The sequence below is a fragment of the Tamandua tetradactyla genome, chromosome 23, assembly GCF_023851605.1.
Source record: "Tamandua tetradactyla isolate mTamTet1 chromosome 23, mTamTet1.pri, whole genome shotgun sequence".
In the NCBI taxonomy this organism is placed as follows: Eukaryota; Metazoa; Chordata; class Mammalia; order Pilosa; family Myrmecophagidae; genus Tamandua; species Tamandua tetradactyla.
The window spans coordinates 26213237-26221921 of record NC_135349.1 but is presented as its reverse complement, the minus strand read 5'-3'; the positions used below and the strand labels follow the sequence as shown (position 1 = coordinate 26221921).

General features: G+C 52.3%; 1 protein-coding gene across 2 annotated transcripts in view; it reads left to right on the top strand.

Annotated features, from left to right (window-relative positions):
* The first annotated feature begins 1930 nt into the window (after positions 1-1930).
* Positions 1931-8685, top strand: part of IL4R (interleukin 4 receptor) — a 47653-nt gene continuing 40898 nt past the window's right edge. The window contains exon 1 of one of the 2 annotated variants that reach the window (XM_077141468.1): positions 1931-2044. The gene's annotated coding sequence lies outside the window, so the exon portion shown is untranslated. The remainder of the gene's footprint in view (positions 2045-8685) is intronic. The other variant, XM_077141469.1, reaches the window with a different exon arrangement.

The window sequence follows — 8685 nt, the reverse complement described above, 5'->3', positions numbered from 1 at the left end:
TCACCCCTTGTCTGGCTAATTCCTATTCCCTCTTGAAGCCCATGCTTAAGAAATACCTCTTACAGGAAGCTCTCCATGCGGCTCCCTACCCCTACCCCTCTCCAGTCTGCCTTTGCTTCTCCATCACAGTGTTCATTCCACTCAATTGCTGTGTAGGTTTACTTCTTAGTGCCCCTTCCCAGACCCCAAGGGCCAGGAAAGCAGGGGCTGGGTCTACGTCTGTTCTCACTCCCTGGAGCCCCCAGCCCAGGACTGGCACACAGAGGCATCCATAAACAGATGCTGATGACTGTAGTTCTTCCACACCCCGTGTCCCAGCTGGCCTCCAGATGTGCTCATGCTGTCCCCTGACCCCAAATGCCTTTCCACTTTTGCCTCCCTTCGCCCCCAGTGGAGCTTCTTGCAGGCAATGGCTTCAGAGGCCAACTCCTCCAGAAGGCCCTCCCTGACGCCTGGGGACAGAGTCTGCTGTGCTGCCACTAACTTGGGGGTCTATGGCAGTCTCACTCACTGGATGAAAGGGCCCAGAGAGCAGGGCCATGTCTGTTTCATGTCTGGGTCCTCAGCACTTGCCACATGGTCAGGCACATAGTAGGGCCATGAGTGAGTGCTTCAACCATAAACGAAGGGGAAATGAACCACATGTTTTCAAGCCCCAGAAGATGACCCTCCTTGGGAAGCTAAGCCTTTCTCCCAGGGGCATCCCGGCCTCTCCAGCGGCACCCCCCCCCCCACCCACCCACCAATAGGGAGTTTGATCCCATTGGGCTGTCATTTGCCTCCATCCTCAGATTGGGGGTTCCTTGAGAGCTGGTGGGTGTCAAATTACTCCCTGGGTCCCCAGCATGGCCCAGCCCGGAGCCACATCTCCAGCCTCACCTCCTCCTGCTCTCTCCTCCCTGGCATCTCTCCAGCCACCCTGGCCTTCAGGCAATTCCCCCAACAGGCTAAATTGGTTCTCTCCTCAGGCCCTTTGCACATGCTTCTCTCTATCCCTAAACTGTTCAAGTTCTGGGTTCAAATATCTCCTCTTCAGAGAGCACCACCTGGACCACTGGCCTAATCAGTCCTGCTTTGTTTTATTTTCTTCTGGGACCTAATGTTACCTGAAATGGTCTCACTCTGTTTCCCTTTTCCCCCTCATCCTCTGGGTATTTCGGGTGTTCAGTGGTTGACAGTGGTCTCTGGAGCCTGGGCCCAAATCCCAGCTCTGCTGCTTACCTGCTGTGTGACTGAGCAAATTTCTTAAAGGCTCTGTGCCTCAGTTTCTCCACCTGTAAAGTGAGGTGATCGTAACAGTAGCTCCCTCCTAGGATGAGGGTGAAATGAGTTATTATATTCTGCCTTAGAACAGGCCCTCGGATTGTTCTAGCCACCCAGGAGAGGATTGTTTTACTATTAACATTTTTTCTGGGGCCTGGCATACACACAGTAGGTGTTCGAAAACACGTGTTGAAGGAACGAACAAGCACGGGCGCTCAGATGTTGTGCCTTTGGGGTGGGGAGAAGGATTCGACTTCGTCCAGCCCCAAAAGAAACCGATCCCTTGACAGAGTGAGGCGGGGGTGGGGGGTGGGGGGGCCTGGGGTGGTGAAAGCTTTGGCGGGAGGAGGAGCTGAATCAGGGAGACCTGGTCCCGGGTTCGGGTTTACTCTGACAGCAAGAGAGAGGGGTAGGCTCCTGCAAACTTCTGATCCCAGAGAGACCCTTTGCTGCTGCGGGGGTGACAGCAGGACCGCAGGGGCCCTGGCGGGCTGCTGGGTTCGTCCCTAGGAGAGGATGGCGGCAGAGAGGGGCCGTGGAATCGCGCCCCCAGCGCCGGGAGAACCCGCCTGACCCGCTTGTCCCGGGAGAGGGCCGGGGTGTACTGGGCGCGCCCGCCCATGCAAATCCGCCCGGCGCCGGGGGCGGGGCGCAGGAAGCCGGGGCGGGCTCTGTCCCGCGCCCAGGAAAGCCCCGCGCCGCGCCGGGCTGGGGTGGGCCGCCCAGGGTCCCCCACTTCCCGCCGCGGGCGATCGACAGCGGATGGACCTGGAGAGCGCAGGTAGGACCCGGGGCCCCCGCGCTGAGCGGGGCGCGGGGGGGAGTCGCTCCGGGGACGCCGCGGGCGCCCGGAAAGTGCCCCGGGGGTGCCGGGGGCACAGTGGACCGCCCCCGACCCGGCTCGGGGAACTCCCGGGCACCCGCCGGGCCGGGACTAGCGACGTCCTGGTCGCCGAGACGCCGCGCCTGGGTAGCCTTGCCCCTGGGTGCTCAGACACCCGGCGCACCCCCCACATCTCGTGTTGTCCCCGAGACGGCGGCGGGGACGGGCTGTCGGGGACCTTGGGAACGTCGAGAGCCTGGGGTCGGGCAGGTCTTGCCCACGCCACCTCCCCCCTTCTCTGGAAAATTGCCCCTGCCCCTCGCGAAGGAAGTTGGTGAGGACTGGGTGGGGAGAGAAAGGGTGGGAAAAGTTCTGGGAAGTGTCCAGTTGGATATTAGGTTAAGGAATCAGGTGAAAACAGGCTCTTTGGAACTTTGGTCTCCTCATCTAAATATGGGTTCGACCCAAATACAGCGCTCCTTTACTGGTACTTCTGAACATTGGAAGTGTCCTGCGTTAAACCTCAAAGTAACCCTTCTGGGGACAATGCTATTTATCGTGGTCATTTTAAATCGTGGTCATTTTACAAATCAGGACACGGAGGCTCACAGATAGGTTAAAGCTGGAAGCGGTGGCGCAGGATTCAAACCCAGACAATCTGATGCCTGAATCAGCTGCCCACCATCTCGCAACAGATTCTCCAGGGTATTTGCTTAAAATGCGGATTGCCAGGCTCCACATTGAATCCAGATTCAAGAGGTCCAGGAATCTGGATTTAAAAACAAAAGCCAAGTCTGGCTTTGTTATAATAGGGCAAGACAGGCCACCAGCACACTCGGGGGCCACTGCTGGGATTCCAAGGACACCCGAACCAGCACTATTCCTATCTGAGTCCTACCTGCCTCCTACCCAGAGGGGCACCCTTCTTATGGGCGTCCCACCCATAGGAGCCCTGGGGATCTGCTGGGAGGTGGGTGCCTTTGTTAAAATCCTGCAGTCCGATGGGGAAACTGAGGCTTGGGTGTATATGCTTGGCCTGGGTGTCGGCACAGTTGGGGGGTTCTGAAGTCCTGGAGTCCAGACAGCGGAGGCCTCTGGAAACTCAGCCAGCCCAACCCGCTGTTGCAGATGCGGACACTGCGGCGCAGAGTGGGCCATCCACTCACTCAGCACTGGTTGAGTCCCTACTGTGTGCCCCGCGTGGCTCTGGGAACTGGTGCTCAAGGCGCTCCCCCCTTCGGTGGGAAAGACTCAGGCTTGGAAGTGGGGGAAATTCTGGGGGAGGAGCCCAGGAGGGCTACAGGAGCATAAGGTGATGATGCTTGGCCAGGGGATGGTGGGGTAGGGGGTGGGGTGGGGTTGCTGAGGAGTTTAGCAGGAACACGGGAGGTAAAGGCGGGCTCAGCAGCGGAAGGATGGGACGAGGCTTGGACCTGGCCCGGTGAGCTCAGGAGTAGGGTGAAGCTGGAGGTGGACGGGAAAGTGGTCCAGCCCTTGTTGTGAAAGGCCTTGAATGCTGTGCTGAGGAGAGGCTCCTCATTCCAAGGGCTGGTTTGTTTGACATCTCTCTGAGCCAGACAGTCACAATGCACATTCCTCGGCGCCTCTCTGACCCCTCTGGTCCTGAATCTGGGGGGCGGCCTTAGGGTGGCAGGAGAGATGGGATAACACTAAGCCCCTTGCGCTGGTTACAACGCCGCAGTTCCCAGCAGCTCTGGGATGACCTGTGGGTTTCCAGGTTCTGCGTGGTGACTCAGCCACTTTTGTGTTTTGTGCAACAAAATTCCAAGCTTGCATCGAAAGCGCAGGCAGGGTGTGTGTGGGGGTGGAGGGGGGCTGTCCCCTCAGGCAGTCACAGTTCTCTGTAGCTCAGGTTTAGAAAGGGAGCTGAAACAGGTCAGAGAAGTGAGAAGAGAACCTTTTCTAACCCCTCCTCTCCCTGCTCCCGGCCCCTGGAGGTGAGAGGACAGGGTCAGGGGTCAGACCTCCCTCGCAGGCACCTTGGATTGGGACAGAGAACAGGCTTCCGTTTCCTCATGTTTGTAAAACTGGATTTTCATGAGTGTTAACAGAATCGTGTTTTATGAGATGCCTCACAGTTCCCAGCACATAGTAGGTCTACGATAAATGTTTGTGTCCGTTGTTAATAGCTTGGAGGCTGCAATTATTGAATCTGGAGCAGACTCCCAGTTTGGCTACTTACAACTGTGTGTCCCTGGATAAATTATTGAATTTCTCAGGACCTCAGTTTCCCCATTTGGGAAATGGGAGTAATACTAGTGACCACTTTATAGGGCTGTTGTGAAGATTAAATGAGTTAATGTACCTCAAGCATATAGGATGGTACTGGTACATAGTAAGCACTATGTCTTTGTTAAATAAAGAAATCTTTACCTTCACCACCCATGAACCCCCTCGGAGGAGCTTTATAGTCTACCCATTTTGCAGGTGAGGAAACTAAGGCTCAGATTTGTATGCAGAGACTTTGCCTAAGGTCCCACATCTAGGAGTGCCAGAGGGATGTTCAAATCTGCTCTCCTTCCCAATGTGCCAGTTTCCTGGGGTGGCCAAGGGAAATGTGCATTCCTGAGGGCTCTACCCAGCCATGCCTGGCCAGACTTCACTTGGCTGCACTGGAAGAAAGGCTAAGGGCTTGATTGGACTTTACACAGACTAGCCGTCTGAGGTGTGGATTGGAGCTGAGAGAAGGGCACCGGTTTGAAGACAGGGACATGTGAGTTCAAATGTGAGCTTGCTGTTTCCTAGCTGTGTGATCTCGAGGAAATGGCTTAAGTTCTCTGAGCCACAGTTTACTTGCTATAGAATGGGTATCCTAGGGGGAAGGGCAGCTCATGAGTTAATTTTTAAGGACCTGGCTCATGGAAGGGGGCTCAGGGATTCCTGGTTCTTTCTCCATTAGGACAGAGTCAGTTCTCCTTATCCAGCCTTTTCTTCACTCAATTCTTCCTCAAGTATTGAGCTTCTATGTGCCAGGCACTCATCCAGCTGCTGCTGATAGAGCCCTGGACAAAATCCTTGCTTTTCTGGAGTTTGAAGTTCTGGTTGAGAAGACAAGTGATAAACAAACAAATACATATATACAGACTCATGCCCCTTACCTTTAATGCTGAAATCTACAAGCTCTAAAAACCAAAAGCCTTTTCATGACTCATTTAGAAGCAAAACCTGACCTGAGCTAAGCATGGGGCTTTTTAGAGTGTTTGTCCCACTTGGCCTGAATGTTCGTACCTCTTACTGCAGATCTGTTGTCATGAGCGACCTCAGAGTGCTGCCCCAAGACCCCAGGAGGGGTGGTGTCAGGGGTGGTATTTTATACGAAATGACCTTTCTAAAATGTGAGTAATTTTGAATTCTGGAATGCATCTGGCTTCCAGGATTTCACATGAGACAGTGTGGACCTGCAATACCTTCTCAAGCAATGAGTGATTCGTCGAGGACTTAAGGCAGAGGGTGGTGGTGCTGGTGGGAGCCAAGGGGGACCTCTCCGAGGAGGGGATGATTGCGTGGAGACTGAGGGCTGGGAATAACATGCCAGGTGGGAGGATCCACAGAGGTCGATGGAGGGGGCCTCGTCCACTCCCCCGCCCCGACCCCACTTCCGGGCCCTGCGTGCCCTCACCGCCCGCTCTGCATACACGATTCTTCTAAAAGCGAATGTTCTTGCCCTTCCAAGAAGTGGTGATACCTCTGAGGTTTCAGGCTTGGCCCCGGCTGACTCATTCTTGCTCTAGAGGCCCCCAGGGGCCTCCTCACATTGCTTAAGAAACCCACGGTCTTCACTGACACGGGCCTGGGTGCTCTCTGGGTCCCCTCCTTCTCCCACAAGGAGAGAGGGAGGAAGTGGGCCCCAGTGAGGGGGCAGGAGAAGCTTAGTCTTTCCAGGGATTTGTGGAACAGAATTCCTGCAGGCGAGGTTCTGAGCAGTGGGTTTGTAAGGGACTAAGAGTCTCCAGCCTACAGAGCCAGTTGACAAAGTTAGAAGTCACAAACGCTCACGTCTTGAGCGCCAACCCTGCGCACAGTGCTCGAACGCATTCAGCAGATATGCCTGGTGCTTGTGCCAGACTCTGGGAACACAGCTGGGAACATCCCAGGAGCAAGGGCCATCGTGGAGTTGGCGGTCAAGCAGGGGTGGTGACCCAAGGAGGTGGCTTTTTAACTGAGACCTTAAGTTACATACAAGGTATGTGGCTATCCAGGAGAAGAGTGATCCAGGCAGAGGGAACAGCAAGTGCAAAGGCCCTGAGGTGGAACAAGCTTGGTATGTTTGACATCCAGCAAGGAGGTTGATATGGTCGAGCAGAATTGAACAAGGTAAGAAGTCAGGAAGATAAAGAGGAGTCAGATACCTGCCTTGTCTCATTCAACTTGTATAACAACCCTACAAGGTTGGACTACTCTTACCCAAATTTTTACGGAGCAAGGAACAGAGGCATAGAGAGTTTCAGTAACTTGTCCAGGGTCACACAGCTGGGAGGTGGCAAAGCAGGTGGCAGAGCAGCTCCAGAGTCATCAGTGTGGTCACCTACCTCCTTAAATAAATGTCAGCTGAGTTTAAACACATAATGGAAACATGCTTAAATACCAAAGGCCCTCCCACACCTTAGAAAGAGCTGCTTTTTTACATTGTCTATGTGCTACCACCACCTGCCACAGATCTTTCCAGAAACCCCTGAATGTGGTTCGGGGCCAGGGTTGGCTCCTCCAAGCCCCATTTTATGGATGAGACAAATGGAGGCACCTTCCTCAGCAAAGGAGGAGCAGAAGGGGGAAGAGCTTTAGTGGAGGCAGGTGGATCACAGAGGAGGAACTGAGGCTTGCCCGGATGCACAGCTTGTTAGTGGCAGAGGCAGGATTCAAACCCAGGTCTGCTGAATCTGAACCCAGGTAGCTTATGCATTTCCCCACTCTTCTGTGTTCCCCAGCCCAAGGAGTAGACCTAAAATAAATAAAATTCTGGGTCAGAAATAAAGGAGGACCATCACCAAGGACTGTTTTGGAGAACTTGGAGGATTTTCTGAAGCAGCCAGAAGAGTCTTCAGACTTTTCGAAAGAGGAAACGGAACTTGTCTGGAGGAGAGAGATGCAAGGTCTCTGGGCTGGGCAAACACCAAGTCTTCAGAGCCTCAGCATCTGACTGTCCTGCCTTACCTACCTCCTTCCTGAAGCTACTTCTCAACAGCACTCTCTGGGAGAGAAATCATTCTGAGATTTGTCCAAATGATCTTTCAAGAGCTCCCACTTTCTAGCTGTGGGTCTGCCCCATGTCCCTCCAATCCCAGCCCAATATTTCTCTTATCCAGGCTACACAGCTATAGTTCTTTTAGTTATTCTTCCTGGCTCAGGAGATTGGAACGTGTTCAGTCTGGCTTTGGACATGATCTTTTCGGTCAGTGTATTATGGTAAATACATTTAGCTTCTGTGATACAATGATGAGGAATTTGTTGAGATCATTTTCTGGCCAGTTTTTTTCTGAATGTTCCTCCTATTTTCAAAAAGATGTGTATTTTCTGTTAGGTGTAAAATTCTAGAAATATATCTATTAGATAAAGCTTCTCTAATTACATCATTCATATTTTCTACTCGTTTATGCGTTTTTCTATCTGATTTGTGTCCCACTATGATGGAGGATGTGTTCATTTCCCCTTGTATTTCTGTTGGTTTTTCCTTTGTTTTTGAAGCTATCGTGTTAGATGCATCAGGGTTCATCGTTTTTATAGCTTGATGAATTACTCCTTTTATCAGTAGAAAACAGCTTTCTTCTCCCTTTAATACTTTGATAATACCTTGAATTTTATTTTATTTGATATTAATATTTCTATATCTATTAGATTTTTGTTTGCCTTCTTCTTGACTAAACAGTTTTCCAGTTTTTATTTTCCTTTGCTTAACTCTGAAGTTACAGGACTTTTTCTTTGAACCCAGTTAAAAAACACACAAACAAGCACAAACTTGCACTGTAGTCTTAGCTCTGTAACCAACTTGGGCAAGTCATTTTCTGTTTGTACACTCCACTTTCCTCATCCAACATGCGGGAATATGACCTACCTTGCCTTTCCCTCTGCTGTTTTTTTTGGGGGTGTGTGTGTGTGAAAATAACATGAGAGTAAATATGAAATACCCTACAAACTCCTCTGTGCACGTAGTAGTAGTTGGGTGAGAATAAATTGGCCGGCATTCCAGGCAGAGAGGACGGTGCCTGTGAAGGTCTGGGAGTGGGAAAGCACCCAGCAAGCACGCGAGAATGACATGGAAGCTGATGACTTTAATTTCACAATCACTGGTTGGTTGCCTTCTCGTTTTGGAATAAGGTATGAGTAAGACACAGTTCCTGCCCTGGAGGAACTTTCAGTCTGGAACGGGAGAAAAACAACGTGTGCATTCATTGTTCCTAAGAATGAAAAGGATGTTGAGGCAGAGGGAAGGAAAGAGTTGGGGGTGGTGGTGCTTGAGGATGGTGCCGGTCTGACCAGGCATCCTGAAGAGGGGGGCAGTGAGAGGCGGGGTAGGTGTCGCAGACAGGTGAAAGCAAGATGGGGAAGTCAGCGCACATTTAGGTTGTGTGGGGCAGGGGGTG